A 19,903-nucleotide genomic window follows, 5' to 3' on the forward strand; every position below is an offset into this window, starting at 1 on the left:
GCGGAGGCTCCAGCCTATATATACGTAGTGAGCAACCCTAGCAAGCAAGCAACCCCTATCTTCGTCAACTCGTACAAGACCGAGAAATTTGATTACTACAACGCCCTCTCCCTCGCGGACTGAGCTCCGGTGCCTTTACTGCACCTGCCTTTGGCTGCATGACAGGAGGGCCAACCACCTGTTGGGCCAACCTATCATAGACGCAAAGGTAGGGGCAGTAAGTTGAAGCTTTCGCTATCCCTCCCACATGAGGTGGACGGACATGCAGCAGTGGATTCGATACTGTAGAAGTAGGAGTAACATCATTATTGTTCATCTTCTCAAAGAGGCGAAGAGCCAAGCGCAACCCGAACGTGGCAGTTGCGAACGCTCGCATGGTGCGGTTCCTTGGAGTACTAGCCAGGCTCTTGCATGAGACAAAATTGCTATTGTTTAACAATTAAACTCCATTATCCATTGGTTGATACTCATTCTGCATAGGTCCACGTGCTTAGCACCATTTCCTCCTGGGGTCACCAATGTTTATTTGCTAATTAATAGCATTGCATGCAATGAACTAGCCATTGCAAGTCATTAAAAGCATGCACACCACTCATCTCTTATTGGTTGATATGTCAAGAAACAAGAAACAAGGTAGAAGTTAATGCACCGCGCCTAAGTGTTTTGGGACTATTTGGTTTCCGAAAGATGACTTACACACCTAGACGGAGGGAGTAGTATAGCCCTATAAACCGGAAAGGAGTATTTGCCTTTCTAGAGATTTCAACAAGTGACTAGACTACACCGTGTGCAGTACTCCCTCCCTTCCAGTTTATAGGGCTCAAATCTCAAATCTCATGAACCAAGGCATTTTGCGATTGGAGGAATGTATCTCGTACTTTAAAAACTACCCTAATTAAACTCATGCATTAATTACGTAGTTCTCTCGTTTTCCTCTCCGCCTTGGTCGCGGTGCACAATATTGAGCACTCCTATATGACTAGCCGCTCTATCTACATGCGGGACATTTTAAAGCATCTGAGCCCGCGTGCCATCCACCAAATCACAGCGAGGTGCTACAGTCGAGACTCACCTGTAACCCCGGTGTGGCCGTCATGACCCGTCATATCACAAAACCCACACCTTTACCAGTAGTGGTAAGGTGGCCTCCAAGTTGGACTGGATGAAGGAACCATCATTTCACTAGAACACTCGTTCAAGCCCTTTCTTCCCTTTCTTGAAGAAAACCTCACTCCAGGCTACTCACTTCTGCCATTTTTCTTCTGTACCGACGAAGGAAAGGTGGGCGAATCAGTTATGATGCTATATTTTCATTCCAAGAATCTTCTTTTTGCGAAGCACCGACCGATTCTCACATCCTATTCTTTTCCCGTTTTCATTGCGATTGTGGTTTCCTTTCGATTGCTTTTTGTTTGTCAGTTCATTGATGGATCCTGGAGCACTAGGCAAAGAGTTGCCGGTTGACAACCCACTGGAGACAGCGATCTCCAGGAAGCAAGCACCGACCAACTAGTTGAACATGTTGGCGGGCCAACCCATGGAGACGAAGAACTCCAAGAAACAAGCATTGGCCAAAGAGTTGAGGACGTTAGCGGACGAACTCCTCAAAGGAAGTTGGAAGAACAACAAGGGCCCCACCGTGCCTACCCCAGGAACTCTGATTGCCACCTATGTGAGGCTCAAGACCGAGTTTGAGGAGATAGTCGCTGTTGAGAAGCAGTATTCCCCTGGCAAGGTGACGGCCCCCATCGAGGATGAGGAGATGGCCCCCGGAGGGTTGAGATCCCCCGGTGAGCTGCACAAGGTAAAAAATAATGGCTTATTACCATAGTTGTGGTTTTTGATTATTTGCAATGTGCTTGCTAATATGTTAGGGTTGTGCAGGTGCCGGTGGACTGTAACGCCCTCGATGCGGCTATATCTCCCACGTGTCGAAGCACGACTTAGAGGCATAACCGCATTGAAAGCAATGTCGCAAGTGAGGTAATCTTCACACAACCCATGTAATACATAAGGGAAAAAGATACATAGTTGGCTTGCAATCGCCACTTCACACAATTACATGAATAAAGCATTACATCAACCAGATACAATCAAGGTCCGACTACGGAACCAAAATAAAAGAAGAACCCCAAATGCGACAAAGGTCCCCGATCGACCCCAACTGGGCTCCACTACTGATCAACTAGAATGAAACAACACAAAGGACAAGATCTTCATCGAGCTCCTCCTGAGCTTGGTTGCGTCATCTGCACGGTCTCATCGGCACCTGCAAGCTGGTTTTGGAAGTATCTGTGAGTCACGGGGACTCAGCAATCTCACACCCTCACGATCAAGACTATTTAAGCTTATGGGTAGGGTAAAAGGTATGAGGTGGAGCTGCAGCAAGCGAGTAGCATATTTGGTGGCTAACATACGCAAATGAGAGCGAGAAGAGAAGGCAAAAGCACGGTCGAACAATTATGATCAAGAAGTGATCCTAGAACAACCTACGTCAAGCATTACTCCAACACCGTGTTCACTTCCCGGACTCCGCCGAGAAGAGACCATCACGGTAACACACGCGGTTGATGTATTTTAATTAAGGTCAACTTTAGGTTTTCTACAACCGGACATTAACAAATTCCCATCTGCCCATAACCGCGGGCACGGCTTTCGAAAGTTCAAAACCCTGCAGGGGAGTCCCAACTTAGCCCATGACAAGCTCTCACGGTCAACGAAGGATATTCCTTCTAGCGGGAAGACCCGATCAGACTCGGAATCCCGGTTACAAGACATTTCGACAAGGTAAAACTAAACCAGCAACACCGCCCGAATGTGCCGACAAATCCCGATAGGAGCTGCACATATCTGTTTCTCAGGGCACACTCAGATTGTCTTAGGTACGGGTAGGCCAGCCCAGAGTTGCCCCTGGTGGCCACCGGCAGCTGACAGTTTGGACCAACACTCAGAGGAGCACTGACCCGGGGGGGTTAAAATAATGATGACCCTTGAGTCTGTAGAACCCAAGGGAAAGAAAAGGGGTAGGTGGCGAATGATAAAACCAATGTTGGGCATTGATGGAGGAGTTTTACTCAAGGCGAACTGTCAAGGGATTCCCATTATAACCGAACCGCGTAAGGAACGCAAAATCCGGGAACATAACACCGATATGACGGAAACTAGGGCGGCAAGAGTGGAACAAAACACCAGGCATAAGGCCGAGCCTTCCACCCTTTACCAAGTATATAGATGCATTAAATAAATAAGATATATTGTGATATCCCAACAAGTAAACATGTTCCAACAAGGAACAACATCTCCATGTTCCAACAAGGAACAAACTTCAATCTTCACCTGCAACTAACAACGCTATAAGAGGGGCTGAGCAAAGCGGTAACATAGCCAAACAATGGTTTGCTAGGACAAGGTGGGTTAGAGGCTTGGTTCAAACAATATGGGAGGCATGATAAGCAAGTGGTAGGTATCGCAGCATAGGCATAGCAAAAGAGCGAGCAACTAGCAAGCAAAGATAGAAGTGATTTCGAGGGTATGGTCATCTTGCCTGAAATCCCGCAAGGAAGAAGAACGAGTCATGAAGAAGACACACGGACGAAGACGAACGGGTCCTCACAAACGCGACGTAATCGAATCCAACCCGAAGAAGCAAACACCGGAAAGAAGCACACAACATAGTAAACAACCACCACATAGACATGGCATGATGCACAACCAAGTATTATGCATGTCCGGTTTAATGAGGCATGGCATGGCAACATGCACAAACAATACTACAAGTTAAATGGAGCTCAATATGCATCGGGATGCATATTGACAAAACACCACATGACTTATTTGGTTCTCTCTCGTTTATGTACACAACAAGATTAAATGTTGTTAGCATGGCAAGAGGGTGAAGCAAATGAAAACTACCTATCTAGTCAAGTTTAAATGAGGCCGGAAACAACGAACAACAATTCCGGAAAATCCTCATATGCATATATTAGGTTTGGTACTGATCTGCCCTAAACATAATTTTAGAGTTGTTAGGCATGCAAAACAAGTACACCATGTTAAACTAGGCATTTTTCTACCCCATTTACATATAAAATCTGTTAGGTTTGGAGCTACGGTTATTTAGTTATGAATTAAAACATTTTAACAGGTTATTTAAGCAAATTCAAACAAACAGCATTTTAAACATTTTAAACATAGATGAAAGTTGCATATTATTAAACTAGATGAAAATCTAAGCAAGTTTCATATATAAGTTATTTGCAAAAGATGCACGGTTGAGAAGTTATTAAATGCATGAAGTTCAAGGGGTTTTCTGTAAAACTGCAATACCCTAGAAAATAGACAAAATCACAGATCTAAAAAAACTACACTGGGCTGAAACAGAGGCTAGCCCAACATGCACAGGGTAGAGGGACTGGAGGGGAACTACTCACTTTGGCCCAAGGCCCAGGCCGACGGTGAACAAGGGAGGCGCGCTGGGCCTTGGTGCTAGACGGTGGAGGCGGCCCAGGGGGCGCGGTCGAGCAGATGCGGTCAACGCAAGCGGTTGCCTCGCTCGTTCTCCTCGCGCACAAAGACGAGCGGGAGGAGCAGAAGCAGGGCACAACGGAGGCAGGGGACTGCAGGACGGGCTGCTCCGGTGGAAGAGGCGCAGGGACTTACCGGTCCGGCGGCGGCTGGAACGGACGGATCGTGCCTTGGGGCACTGGATCCGGTGGGAGGTGGAGCTCCATGGGTGGCGACGTTGCGGCTTGGTGCCGGGAGGAGATGGCGCTACCTGCGAATGCCATGAGAGAGAGAAGGAAGGAGAGGAAGCTGCGGGGGAGACGGGAAGGAGCAAGGACGGTCTGAGGGCGGGCTGCTCCGGCGGAAGACATGCGCCATGGAATCGATCCACGACGAAGGGTTCGAACAGGGAGGCGGCTTGGAGTTTCTGGCGACGATGATGAACGAGGCAAGGCGGGCACGGCGAGACTGTTAACCGACTCCACAGCCACGGTTCCAGGGAGGCACGGCTCTGGAGGGCAGGGGCCGGAGACGAGGTACGGAAGGACGGCTTCCATGGCCTCCTCACGTTCTTGTAGAAAGAGAGAAAAGAGAGAGATTTGAGAAGGGAGGGAGCGACGAGATGAACAGGGAGAAAGGAGGGATGGAGTGGGGGCGCGGGGTCCTGCTGGAGCGGCGGCTGGATGGAGCCGATGGTGGTAGGGCGAGCGCTAGTTGGACCGGCCCTGAGAACGAGGTGGAGGTGCGGTTGCTGCGGGAGGAGATCCTGATGTGGATTTGGAAAGCGGCAGCGGGCGACGGGACACATCTCCTAGATATTAGGGTTTGTCCAAAAAGACTAGGAGTGGAGTATAAATACATCACAGATTAGGTTAGGGGCTACCTCGTCCCTCCGATCGTAATCGGATGATCGCAAATAAAATAGCTAGGAAGCCCAAATAAGAAAATGGTGACGTTTTGTAGATGTTTGGGGATGATCTGGATCCAACGGTGAAGACTGCCCGGGTCGAGTCCGGGACAATTTCGGGCGCGCACGTGAGGGGTTCGATGCACTATGCAGAGAGGGTTTCGGACCGTGCGGGTGCATCGGGCAACTCCGGAAGCGAAGAGAGGAAGGAGGATGGACTAGGTGGGCTATGGCGAGACTGCGAGGGGGAGAAGAGAGAGAGGGCCCGGCATCTGTTTCCGAAGACCGAAAACGTTTGACGTTAGACCGGCTATATTGCCGCTATAGTTTAACGGTTGGGCTATCAAAAGAGCTCCGAATGCGATGAAACTTGGCGGGCGACCTACTAACAACATAACAACACCGCACGCCAACTTTCAACCCATTCCGAGAACATTTTCCGGCCACTTATAAAATAATAAACCGGACATGCCGCGGGCGCGTGCAAGTGTGTCTGGGCTCAGAACGGACAACAGACGAAACGAGGAGACCGAGACGAATGCAAGTTTTGAAAACATGATGATGCAATGCACATGATGACATGATAAGATCCAACACGCAAGCAAATGGCATGGCAACGACGGCGAATAACTGGATGACAACTGGCACATCGGTCTCGGGGCGTTACAACACTCCACCACTACGAGAGGATCTCGTCCCGAGATCAAGAATGGCACCGGAGGGAAAACGGAAGAGAAAGAGGAGAGGTAAAGCTAAGTTGCTTCTTTGACAAACGAGTGAGACCAAAGAACCTTGCGAGGTTGAACAATTTCGAGAAAAGAATACAACTGAGATGAACGAAGTTGAAAACACTCCGTTAAGAAAGAGGAACAAGTAAGAACAAATTCGGGCAGCACTCCGGTTGAAAAGAACAAGAATTGAATAAGGACTTGATAGGATGAAAAGAACTTGAGCAGAGTACACCACACTCCGGTTAAAAGGATAAGCATGACAAGGACAAGAAGAAGGTTTGAAGAGAGCAGCAACACGATGCCTCCAGGAGAAAGAAATAGAAGATAGATGATTAAAATAAAAGAATGGAGAAGAAAATGCCAACTTCTGCCACAAAAGAGTTTGATAAGGCATCTTTAGGGGAAGGGTCGAACGGAGTTGTTGGAAAAGCCAACAACGAAAAGGATAAGCTTGATATGGTCTTATGGAATACATCTCAAATTATGATGTGACAACCTGCCACTCACGAGAAAAAGAATTGGATTGGTAAGAACAAGGAGACGAGAAAGTTATTTCACCGGGAGGATAGATGAAGAACTTGGATCATATATTATCACCATAAGAGCGACAATCCTTAAAGGAAAGCTTTAGGTGAAATATAGCCCAAGATAATTCCAAAGAAGAGATTGATGGATTTAAAATACCCCATTCTTAACAACCTGTGAATCATGAAACATGAACTCAAATATCAAGAATGATGTAAAACCACCTCCAATGATATGGTAGAAAGAAATGCACTCCGGATTGCAAGATGAAGAAAGCTTGGGCTCTTAGAAAAGAACTCAATGAAAAACTTCTAACGGAAATAAATCCTTGATGAACCATCATGTAGAGCCTCCATGAAGAACTCCGGGTAATAAAAGAATGATCAAACGAAAAGAAAGAGAGTCAAAAAAAACAACAAGGTTGAAACCTGTAAATGCCTTTAGATGTATCTCCGAGATGATATAATTGCCGAGAGCTTGGAACTTCGGAAAAAGAAAGATGAGCTATTGAAAACCAGGAATTTGGAGAGCCTCCGAAGAATAAGGAATTATCACTTGGATGAAACAAGAATAAGAATTACATTATGCTTATCCTTCACCAATTAAATTGATGACAAGCAACGATTTTGACATACTACTTATTCTCGTAGAAGGATTAAGATAAATATGGCGCCCAACTTGAGAAGGTCTTCAACGAAACCACCGGTAGGATTGGAACAATGAAATGAATGATAAGATAAAGAAGGAAGAGAAATCCTAAAAGAACCACCGTAAGAATTGAGATGAACGAAAATAAATGATTAACGAATCACCGGGAAGAATTGCAAATGAACGAAGATGCTGAGAGAAATCTAGATACATAAGAACGAAGGAATCACGAAACTGATTAGAGATACCTTGAACGAGCATCGGTTACGATTGGAGAACCATAGCTGAAAGCCGAGAATGAATAAATCTCAGATGATGGGCTCCGGATAATCAAACTGAACAGAAATCTTGAATTTTGCTCCGGATTAGGTGAAAAGAATTCTCACAATCAAAAACAATATGAGAGGATGGCAACAAGCGTAGAATCACGAATCTGAAGAGAACGGACCAATATTGAGAGGAAAAATCTTCTTCGTCTTCAAAATCCGAGAATGACGATGAGAAACACCACCATGAATTATTGAGGCACTCCGGGAGAATCCCAAAAAAATGAAGAGGTTGAACCAACGATGAAAAGAAATTGAAAGATCTTGGAGAAAGGCATTTGACTGATGATAACTCATTCTTACGTCAAACTTTGAAACGAATTTAGGATAGCTCCAGGAAAATAAGAAGAGTCGGGTAAGATCCTGGGAAAAGACCTGTGGGTTAGGGCCCACTCAAAAGATACACCGTTGAACGATTACTTGAAAAGAGAGATTGCATCAGTTGAATTAAAAGCCTTAAATGATATAACATCCTCATAAGAGTTTGAACGAAAGCAGAGTGGTAACATGAATCTTCGAAATATCTTAAGCACTCCGGAACAAATGAATAGCGAGAAATGACTGAATATGAGGTGCACCGGCATGAGAAGGTACTTGCAACGAGGAAAGGATATAATTGGCAAAGCTTGAATTGAATTCATCGGATAAAAGAGAACGAAGAATGATGAACTAGAAGCTCCGTTAGCATCTTCCTGAGAATCACCGGATAAGAACATTGATGGAAAAGAATGGAGAGACTTCACACCAATAAGATGGTACTTGATTAAGAAATCTTATTCCTTGAAGAAAGAGGGTGGGAGGGTGGGAAAAACAAAGGCAACTTGGGGACGGATGAAACAAACACCGTTGAGAAGAACTGATCATTGATCTTGCGGAAGTTGAAATGATCGGATCCACTTGAAGAGAAGCACACCGGTTAAAAAAGGATTGACATGACACTATCGATTATCATGAAGTATTAGTATCTACATAGGAATATGAGAACACCGTTTAGAGAAGGTATGGAATCAACATTTGTCTCTGAAGCAACTCGAATACCACAACTCAAAACAAAACAAAGGATTGGCTTGCAGAATAAGCCGGAACAAACATATGATAGAGATTTCGTCTGAAATTTTCGTGGTGGGGCCTACACGGGCTCAATCGTACAGCACCATCATGTACAAGGCAGTGCACATGACATACGAAGCGTCCCCGAGTCGGCATAGCCAAGGACTCTTTAAGACACAACAAGACCACTGTAAAACCGATCGTGAATAGGCGGACCACTAGACGTCGAACCCCAATTTCATATCATACATCTGTCGGAAAGATACCCAAAGAGCTACTTGAATTCCCACTTATGAAACTCCCGAAATTTTCCGGTTATGCAATCAGGTGTTGGGGATATAGGGGAATCATAATATCTCACGCAAATATAGCAAATCCTACATCCAGCTGTATCCATCCTTCAACACATAACCAAGAAACCTTCGGAAATCATCTACCTCAACCTTCGAAAAGCATCCGTTATACAAGTTATGGCAATACTCTCGAACTCCCGCCCCAGTACTGGGTGGCGTCGAGGTTATCTCACCAACAACTGCATAAAAGAGATTTTCGATGTCGGCGTACTAAACTCGGGTATTCCAGAACTGCAACGATAAAATTGTGACAACAACACCTCGGAGCTCAACTCCCCGGGACACTGCCACAACCCCTAAGTGACAGGGGGCACCAAGAACAATGTTCTCGTCACAAAACCATCGGAACGATTCCAAGATACCCGCGTGATCCTAAAAAAATTTTAGTGAAGTTTCAGAAGAGAAGAGTCAAAACTCTAAGTCAGGATGCCTCACCAGAGCGACGAAGGGACTGGGGAGTAAAAAGAATTCCTAAAGTCTCCGATATATAATTCCTAAATGACTCAAAACATTTTTCTAGACTCAACAACGGCTGCTAATCCGATCAAGCAGTGGGGGCTCCTAAGGTCGGGGAAGGCTCTGATTACCAACTTGTCACGCCCTCGATGCGGCTATATCTCCCACGTGTCGAAGCACGACTTAGAGGCATAACCGCATTGAAAGCAATGTCGCAAGTGAGGTAATCTTCACACAATCCATGTAATACATAAGGGAAAAAGATACATAGTTGGCTTACAATCGCCACTTCACACAATTACATGAATAAAGCATTACATCAACCAGATACAATCAAGGTCCGACTACGGAACCAAAATAAAAGAAGAACCCTAAATGCGACAAAGGTCCCCGAATCGACCCCAACTGGGCTCCACTACTGATCAACTAGAACGAAACAACACAAAGGACAAGATCTTCATCGAGCTCCTCCTGAGCTTGGTTGCGTCATCTGCACGGTCTCATCGGCACCTGCAAGCTGGTTTGGAAGTATTTGTGAGTCACGGGGACTCAGCAATCTCACACCCTCGCGATCAAGACTATTTAAGCTTATGGGTAGGTAAAAGGTATGAGGTGGAGCTGCAGCAAGCGACTAGCATATTTAGTGGCTAACATACGAAAATGAAAGCGAGAAGAGAAGGCAAAAGCATGGTCGAACAACTATGATCAAGATGTGGTCCTAGAACAACCTACGTCAAGCATTACTCCAACACCGTGTTCACTTCCCGGACTCCGCCGAGAAGAGACCATCACGGTAACACACGCGGTTGATGTATTTTAATTAAGGTCAACTTCAGGTTTTCTACAACCGAACATTAACAAATTCCCATCTACCCATAACCACGGGCACGGCTTTCGAAAGTTCAAAACCCTGCAGGGGAGTCCCAATTTAGCCCATGACAAGCTCTCACGGTCAACGAAGGATATTCCTTCTAGCAGGAAGACCCGATCAGACTCGGAATCCCGGTTACAAGACATTTCGACAAGGTAAAACTAAACCAGCAACACCGCCCGAATGTGCCGACAAATCCCGATAGGAGCTGCATATATCTCTTTCTCAGGGCACACTCAGATTGTCTTAGGTACGGGTAGGCCAACCCAGAGTTGCCCCTGGTGGCCACCGGCAGCTGACAGTTTGGACCAACACTCAGAGGAGCACTGGCCCGGGGGGGTTAAAATAATGATGACCCTTGAGTCTGCAGAACCCAAGGGAAAGAAAAGGGGTAGGTGGCGAATGGTAAAACCAATGTTGGGCATTGCTGGAGGAGTTTTACTCAAGGCAAACTGTCAAGGGGTTCCCATTATAACCCAACCGCGTAAGGAACGCAAAATCCGGGAACATAACACCGATATGACGGAAACTAGGGCGGCAAGAGTGGAACAAAACACCAGGCATAAGGCCGAGCCTTCCACCCTTTACCAAGTATATAGATGCATTAAATAAATAAGATATATTGTGATATCCCAACAAGTAAACATGTTCCAACAAGGAACAAACTTCAATCTTCACCCGCAACTAACAACGCTATAAGAGGGGCTGAGCAAAGCGGTAACATAGCCAAACAATGGTTTGCTAGGACAAGGTGGGTTAGAGGCTTGGTTCAAACAATATGGGAGGCATGATAAGCAAGTGGTAGGTATCGCAGCATAGGCATAGAAAAAGAGCGAGCAACTAGCAAGCAAAGATATAAGTGATTTCGAGGGTATGGTCATCTTGCCTGAAATCCCGCAAGGAAGAAGAACGCATCATGAAGAAGACACACGGACGAAGACGAACGGGTCCTCACAAACGCGACGTAATCGAATCCAACCCGAAGAAGCAAACACCGGAAAGAAGCACACAACATAGTAAACAACCACCACATAGACATGGCATGATGCACAACAAGTATTATGCATGTCCGGTTTAATGAGGCATGGCATGGCAACATGCACAAACAATACTACAAGTTAAATGGAGCTCAATATGCATCGGGATGCATATTGACAAAACACCACATGACTTATTTGGTTCTCTCTCGTTTATGTACCCAACAAGATTAAATGTTGTTAGCATGGCAAGAGGGTGAAGCAAATGAAAACTACCTATCTAGTCAAGTTTAAATGAGGCCGGAAACAACGAACAACAATTCCGGAAAATCCTCATATGCATATATTAGGTTTGGTACTGATCTGCCCTAAACATAATTTTAGAGTTGTTAGGCATGCAAAACAAGTACACCATGTTAAACTAGGCATTTTTCTACCCCATTTACATATAAAATCTGTTAGGTTTGGAGCTACGGTTATTTAGTTATGAATTAAAACATTTTAACAGGTTATTTAAGCAAATTCAAACAAACAGCATTTTAAACATTTTAAACATAGATGAAAGTTGCATATTATTAAACTAGATGAAAATCTAAGCAAGTTTCATATATAAGTTATTTGCAAAAGATGCACGGTTGAGAAGTTATTAAATGCATGAAGTTCAAGGGGTTTTCTGTAAAACTGCAATACCCTAGAAAATAGACAAAATCACAGATCTAAAAAAACTACACTGGGCTGAAACAGAGGCTAGCCCAACATGCACAGGGTAGAGGGACTGGAGGGGAACTACTCACTTTGGCCCAAGGCCCAGGCCGACGGTGAACAAGGGAGGCGCGCTGGGCCTTGGTGCTAGACGGTGGAGGCGGCCCAGGGGGCGCGGTCGAGCAGATGCGGTCAACGCGAGCGGTTGCCTCGCTCGTTCTCCTCGCGCACAAAGACGAGCGGGAGGAGCAGAAGCAGGGCACAACGGAGGCAGGGGACTGCAGGACGGGCTGCTCCGGTGGAAGAGGCACAGGGACTTACCGGTCCGGCGGCGGCTGGAACGGACGGATCGTGCCTTGGGGCACTGGATCCGGTGGGTGGTGGAGCTCCATGGGTGGCGACGTTGCGGCTTGGTGCCGGGAGGAGATGGCGCTACCTGCGAACGCCATGAGAGAGAGAGAGATCATGAGAGAGAGAGAGAGAAGGAAGGAGAGGAAGCTGCGGGGAGACGGGAAGGAGCAAGGACGGTCTGAGGGCGGGCTGCTCCAGCGGAAGACATGCGCCATGGAATCGATCCACGACGAAGGGTTCGAAGAGGGAGGCGTCTTGGAGTTTCCGGCGACGATGATGAGCGAGGCAAGGCGGGCACGGCGAGACTGTTAACTGACTCCATAGCCACGGTTCCAGGGAGGCACGGCTCTGGCGGGCAGGGGCCGGAGACGAGGTACGGAAGGACGGCTTCCATGGCCTCCTCACGTTCCTGTAGAAAGAGAGAAAAGAGAGAGATTTGAGAAGGGAGGGAGCGACGAGATGAACAGGGAGAAAGGAGGGATGGAGTGGGGGCGCGGGGTCCTGCTGGAGCAGCGGCTGGATGGAGCCGATGGTGGTAGGGCGAGCGCTGGTTGGACCGGCGCTGAGAACGAGGTGGAGGTGTGGTTGCTACGGGAGGAGATCCCGATGTGGATTTGGAAAGCGGCGGCGGGCGACGGGACACATCTCCTAGATTTTAGGGTTTGTCCAAAAAGACTAGGAGTGGAGTATAAATACATCACAGATTAGGTTAGGGGCTACCTCGTCCCTCCGATCGTAATCGGACGATCGCAAATAAAATAGCTAGGAAGCCCAAATAAGAAAACGGTGACGTTTTCTAGATGTTTGGGGATGATCCGGATCCAACGGTGACGACTGCCCGGGTCGGGTCCGGGACAATTTCGGGCGCGCACGTGAGGGGTTCGATGCACTATGCAGAGAGGGTTTCGGACCGTGCGGTTGCATCGGGTAACTCCGGAAGCGAAGAGAGGAAGGAGGATGGACTAGGTGGGCTATGGCGAGACTGCGAGGGGGAGAAGAGAGAGAGGGCCCGGCATCTGTTTCCGGAGGCCGAAAATGTCTGACGTTAGACCGGCTATATTGCCGCTATAGTTTAACGGTTGGGCTATCAAACGAGCTCCGAATGCGATGAAACTTGGCGGGCGACCTACTAACAACATAACAACACCGCATGCCAACTTTCAACCCATTCCGAGAACATTTTCTGGCCACTTATAAAATAATAAACCGGACATGCCGCGAGCGCGTGCAAGTGTGTCTGGGCTCAGAACGGACAACAGACGAAACGAGGAGACCGAGACGAATGCAAGTTTTGAAAACATGATGATGCAATGCACATGATGACATGATAAGATGCAACACGCAAGCAAATGACATGGCAACGACGGCGAATAACTGGACGACAACTGGCACATCGGTCTCGGGGCGTTACATGGACGTCCTTGATGATTCCGATGTCATGGCCCGTCCTGTTGGCATCGCCCAAGAGATCGATTCTGATGCCACTGTCCATCCTATGGACATCGCCCCAGAGAACAATTCCGATGTCGCGGTCAGTCCTGCGGACATCGCCCCAGAAATCGATTCCCATGCCGCTGTCCGTGCTGTGGTCATTGCCCGAGAGCTCGATGACAAGAAATAGTTGGTCACGCTAATCCTTCAGGTTAGTTTGCATTGCCCCGTGTTTAATTACCAGAACGATGCGTGTTATCAAACCATCTTAGGGCTAGTGCACTATCTTGTGTGGGCGAATCTTGCTACTTTTGTTTGATAGTGAATCATGCGATGAATCATGCGAACCCTCTCCGAGTTATGGAAACAGATGTATCCTCGCCAGCTTTTGATGTAATATATGGCATGATTAGATGTAAGTTTGAACTATTTATCATATCAGCAGGGCTTGTTTGATGATTCTTGGTGTTAGTAGGCTAGCTACTATGCGAGCTATAGTACTTGCAAAACACTCACTGAAGAGAAACGTTGGGGCTGATGAGCTCGTGGTACACTTATACTTATCCCTCGTCGATCGACCAATAGCCCTAGCTCCTAAAATTGTAGGCTTAGCGATCGATGACCTAGGCGGGCTAGTTTGGCCTAGTGGGTTTCAGTGATATGACATGCAACACAAAATTATAGCAGTGCAGAGACGTACTCCCTCCGTTCCAAAATAGATGACCTAGGCGGGCTAGTTTGGCCTAGTGGGTTTCAGTGATATGACGTGGTACAATGTCGTCCAGTCTTCGCGTGTGGTAGTAGTATTGCGGGTACAGTAAGTTTTCTTGAAGAAGCGGAATTCAACGAAGTCATGATGGTTCCTTCGTCTGAACAACTTACAGTGGGAAAGGTTGGGCCTGCTATACGACCGGGGTAGACCAGGATAATTTTGTGCATGGCAGGTGGACCAGGATGGTCGACGTCCCACATGTCGGTGAATGAAAGTATTCTTTCCGATATAGAGGACAGACAACGAGTATTCATTGTTTATTTTTGATGAAAGCTATTGTCTCCACTGTTACGACGGAGGAGTGTGAAACACGGCAGCCCAGTGAACTTGGCATGTGCACCACTCCCTCCTTTCTCATGTAATGCCCAGGTTATAGCTTTTTCTCACTTTCTCTCTATCTATTTCCTCTCAAATGTTTTTTACCTTTCTTTTTTAAGACACAATTGTTTTTTATGCCTTTTTTTAGAATTATTTTTTATACCTAGGAGCACGTGTAGAGATGGGCTCTTGCAGAGCCCACTCCTTGACTTTGTCAATGCCTCTCTCTCCTCCACATAAGGAGTACTACTTGCTATGCATGCATGCGGCGGGCAGCTGGCGTCTTGAGGGGCCAGGGCGGTGAGAGCGGGATCCGGAAGCGGTCCAGACTCTAGCATAATTTTGGTTTTTACAGTATTTCTTTCTCCATTGACAGGTAGGCCCGCGTAGATAGATAAAGAACACGAGCTGATGAGGCGCATGCGGACTATTTGACTGGTCAACCAGACAAATACGGAGCTATACGCTGAGCTAGTGACCGTATAATCACCATATCTCATATACAATGATCAAAGTGATCTATCAAGACAAGTTCGATGACCGCCAATGCATTTTACTGGTAATAAATGACCAGGATTGAAGGGGAATCCAAATTTGCTTCGTCTTCTGTCCTTGAGCTCTTGACAAACCAATGCACTATATGGTTGTCCGGTCACTCCACCCCAGAGCTCTCACCAAGCGTCATTCATGCCACCGCGCTGCATACTAACTGGTAAGGCAGTGATGGCATTCTGTCGCGCCGAGTTCCTCGCCGCCCACGACCGCGCACAAAATTATAGGGAAGCGATGGCATCCCGCCGTGCCGAGTTCATCGCCGCTCGCGACCTCACAACTATGTGGGAGGAATTTGAAGATGCCAAGGCCGAATGGGCAGTAGAGCAAGAGGCGGCCAAAGCCGCACAGAGGGAGCGGAAAAGTCAGAAAACACTCAAGAAAAGAGAGGCCCACCGCCGCAAGAAAGAAAAGGATGCACGCGCTGCTGCGGAGAGGTCGGCGGAGATCCAAGCACGGTGGGGTGTCGCCGACAAAGCCGGGAAGGAGAATGACGGCGTCTAGCCAGCATGTGAGAAGTAGTAGTACTAGTAGTTAGTGTGTGTGTGTGTGTGTGTGTCTGAGTACGAGCATGTACCAGTACTACTAGTTACTACTATAGTTTTTAGAGCAAATTACCAGTACATTAGCCTAGACTAAATGGAAAAATTCCTATCCTAAGCATCAAATGGCATCTCTTTCTCTAGAAGAATTGAGATGCATGTCATCTCACTTCCTATGATTTTCATATTCCTATCCTATGAACGAAAGGAGGCCTCTGTTGGAGTAACTACTGTAGCTAGCAGTACTGCTGGTACAATAGTTTTCTTCAAGAAGCGGAATTCAACGAAGTCATGATGGTTCCTTCGTCCAAGCAACTTCAAAGTGGGAAGTGGGGCTGTGATTTGACGGATCATTAGTCATTGTTACTGCGGCGCGACGCCCTGGGTGACTCCCTTGGAGTTCTGCGTGCATGGCAAGTGGACCAAGATGGTCGACGTCCCACATGTTGGCGAACGGAAGTATTCTTTCCGATGTCGAGGAGCAAGGAAACCGTGTGGTATAGTATCACTTCTGATTGGTTCACAAAAAATAGTATCACTGCCGATTTATAATTATTTTTTATTTCTGATGAGTGCTAGCGTTTCAACTCTTACGACGAAGGGTGCCAAACACGGCACGTGCTGGATGTCCCACACGTCAGCGAAACGAGTGGGACATGAACAACGTGGTAGAGCCCAGCGTAAAAAAACAGCGTGGTAGAGCATCTCCACTTCTTCCACTTCTGGGTCGGAGACCACACGTAGTAGTACTTAGTGGTATGAACGATACAAAGTGCGACCTGGAGACAAAGACACGTCTAGTTGGAAGGTCTCGGGGCATACACGTAAACAAATATAAAAGTTAATATGTGCCTCCAACTAATATAGTAGTAGTAGAGTACTTAGGCATGTACTCCATAACATCACCGTGCATTGCACGTACAACATTTAGTGGTAGTACGTAGTAAGAGACAAATGCTGCCCAAGAGTTCCCTTCTCGACCTACTTTTGGGTGTTTGATAGAGTGTATGGAGGGTGCATGAGTCCACACTAGTTTAGCACAAATACAATAGAAGCATGCATGAAGAGAGCATGCATGAAGAGGGGTGTTGAGTTGAGCATGCATGAAGAGGGAACAACTATGCTGAGACGAGAACGCAACCAAACACACCCTATATGCCACGCATGTTCATACCATTTGTGCCTTTCTACTTCACTTACCGCGCTACATTACTCAGGTTCGTACGTCCACTCCTGGGTATATGTTAGTCTCGTAGTTCCAGTCCCACGTGTTCTTCATATAGATGGAACGATCCTTGCATAACACGTGCACCTTGATGCTAGATGTCTCGCGTGTTGGCAAAAGGATGAACAAAGCTCACATAAAAAATAGAGTGGAAGAACATAGATTCCGGACGACCGAGAAGGAGCAAGGAACCTTGTGGTGGAGCGTCTGCACTCATAATATTTAATATTATTCAGCAATATAAAATCAATCAATCATCTCCACAGTGGACTGGAAGAGTACGAAACACGGCAGCCCAGTGTAGTAACATACTAGTACATGGCTAACCCACGCTATCACCATATTTCTTGGCTTCCGTGCGACACCTATCTCTAGTAATCCAGCAGCCTGTATCGCTTCTCCCTCCTCGTCTCTATCAAAGTGCGGCGGGCTGGCGTTTCTGCCATCTATTGAGGTCGGTTAACTATCACATGTTAGCGACATGCCAAGAGCATTCTAAAAAAATTCCTTTCACGTTCGTTTTGAAAAATAAAAAAATCCTTTCACGTACGAATTTGCATGTATGCTTTGAGCAACTTGCATGTCCTATACTGCTCCTGTTTGATACTCTAACTTAGCTAGAGGTTAGACTAACTCATGACTAACCCTGAACTAACTGTAGCCAAAGAGGTGTTTGCGTGACAGGGTTAGATTGACAATAAATGCACTTCATGGAGAGAGAAAAGTGATTTTCGGTGGTCCCAATGAGAACTATCTCCAGTTAGCACCTCTTGGGTGGGATAGTTTTTTTGGTGGGTTCGGTGCAACTTGCTCCAATTTAAACCCTCATGCTTGGATAGTTTAGGGCTATTTGAGCCCCAACTAGCTCCAGGGCGACGCTGACCGTTTCACGCGGGAAGCGCGCACTGGCAAGGGAGTAGAGGTTTTGAACCGTTTCAGGTGTAGTACTGGTAGTTTGCAAAACTACTCAATTATTGCACTCAGTTTCCTAAGAAATTGTGGTAAAAACGTTACTCCACAGCCCGCTTCCCTTCTCCTTCCTCTTCCACCGCCCGCGCACGTCCGTGGGAAGCGACCGGTCAACCCTTATATAGGAGTGCTATAACAAAAAGATGCATGCATGACCACTAAAATTTCCATATTAAAGCGTCGCTCCGGCGGGAGTATGGCATATGTTGTTACCTTCGGCCAGCCCATGGCTACCGGGCGACGGCGACCAGAGAAGAGGCGGCGGGAGGGGAATGAATGCAGCTACTGTTTGGGTTTGTCTTCCAGCTTAAATAAATGTGCAGCATCACGTGTACCTGCGGGTGCACAAATTGTAACATACGTGTCTGCTTAAGTGGGCGTCACGTAACTGGTGTGTGTGAGAGAGAGATTCTGAGAGACAGAGTGCGTGTGTGTGACTCTACTCTTCAGACATGTACTCAACCTTTTGCATCGGGATATAAGTATAATGGTATTTACTTTAGCCAGTGATTTACGTGGCCATGTTAACGTGGTTGTGTAAAAAAATGTCACTTCCTGCTCGTGATTTGCGTTATATAATTACAAGCAAGATTCTCGTGCATTGCACGAATATGCATTTTTTTACAGAACACCTGTTGTGATTGACCCATGCAGGAGTAATCCCATGTGTAAAAACTAATGATATCTCAAGAATTTTATCGGAAAACTGGTATCTCAAGAATGCCATCGAAAAAATGAAAGATGAGAGATAAGGCGAGGAGGAGTGGAGCGTGGTGGTGACTGGTGGTCAGAATGGGCGGAGGCATGGGGTTGGACTGCACCGGCTGGTGGCAGCGGCCACCATGCATGCTAGATTGTTCCAGAGACTTATTCCTTTTTTAATTGCTGAGCAATGAGGTTGCGGGAGATAATGATGTGGAGAGAGGTGCGGGTATCTTTTGTAAAATTATCATAGTTTGCTTTCTATCCTCAGATATAGATCATACGGTTTGTATTACAAGATGGCAGGCACACCATCACCACCAGCTCGTTTTTTATAAGGGTACAGATGATAAGTTTGCTGACTACTAAAGTAAAGTGGAATTTGTCCATGTTATGCAAGTAAATAAAGGTGATTGTTTATCATACGGGTAAGGTTGGATGAAGGGTGGTAGGAACAAATGCTCCGCCTATAGCATGTGTGTGTGAGATGGAGTCTTAGTGTGTGTGTGGGGTGTGTGTGTGAGAGAGAGAGAGAGGGAGAGAGAGAGAGGAGATAGAGATGGAGTCTTAGTTTGTGTGTGTGAGAAAGAGGGAGAGAGATGGAGTCTTAGTGTGTGTGGGGGGGCGTGCGTGCTTGCGTGTGTGTGTGTGTGTGTGTGTTTGTGTGTGTGTGAGAGAGAGAGAGATGGAGTCTTAGTGTGTGTGTGTGTGTTGGGGGGTGCGTGCGTGTGTGTGTATCGCGGGGTCCTCTGTGGCGGATGTAATTTAAGTGTGCATGGCTTTCATCATAGAGAGGTGATGTGTATGGCAGAGGCCACCAACGATGGGGTGCGAGAGAGAAAATGACCGTAGAGAGGGAAGAGAAGGTGTGTGCGCGTGAGAGGAGTCGACTTCGAGAGAACGTGTTTGTTCGAGAGAATCCGAGGAAGACTACTATATAGAGATGGTGCATGTAGGCGGGAATTAAACTAAGGGATGGTCTTATTGGTTTC

The sequence above is a fragment of the Triticum urartu genome, chromosome 7, assembly GCF_003073215.2.
Source record: "Triticum urartu cultivar G1812 chromosome 7, Tu2.1, whole genome shotgun sequence".
Taxonomy (NCBI): domain Eukaryota; kingdom Viridiplantae; phylum Streptophyta; class Magnoliopsida; order Poales; family Poaceae; genus Triticum; species Triticum urartu.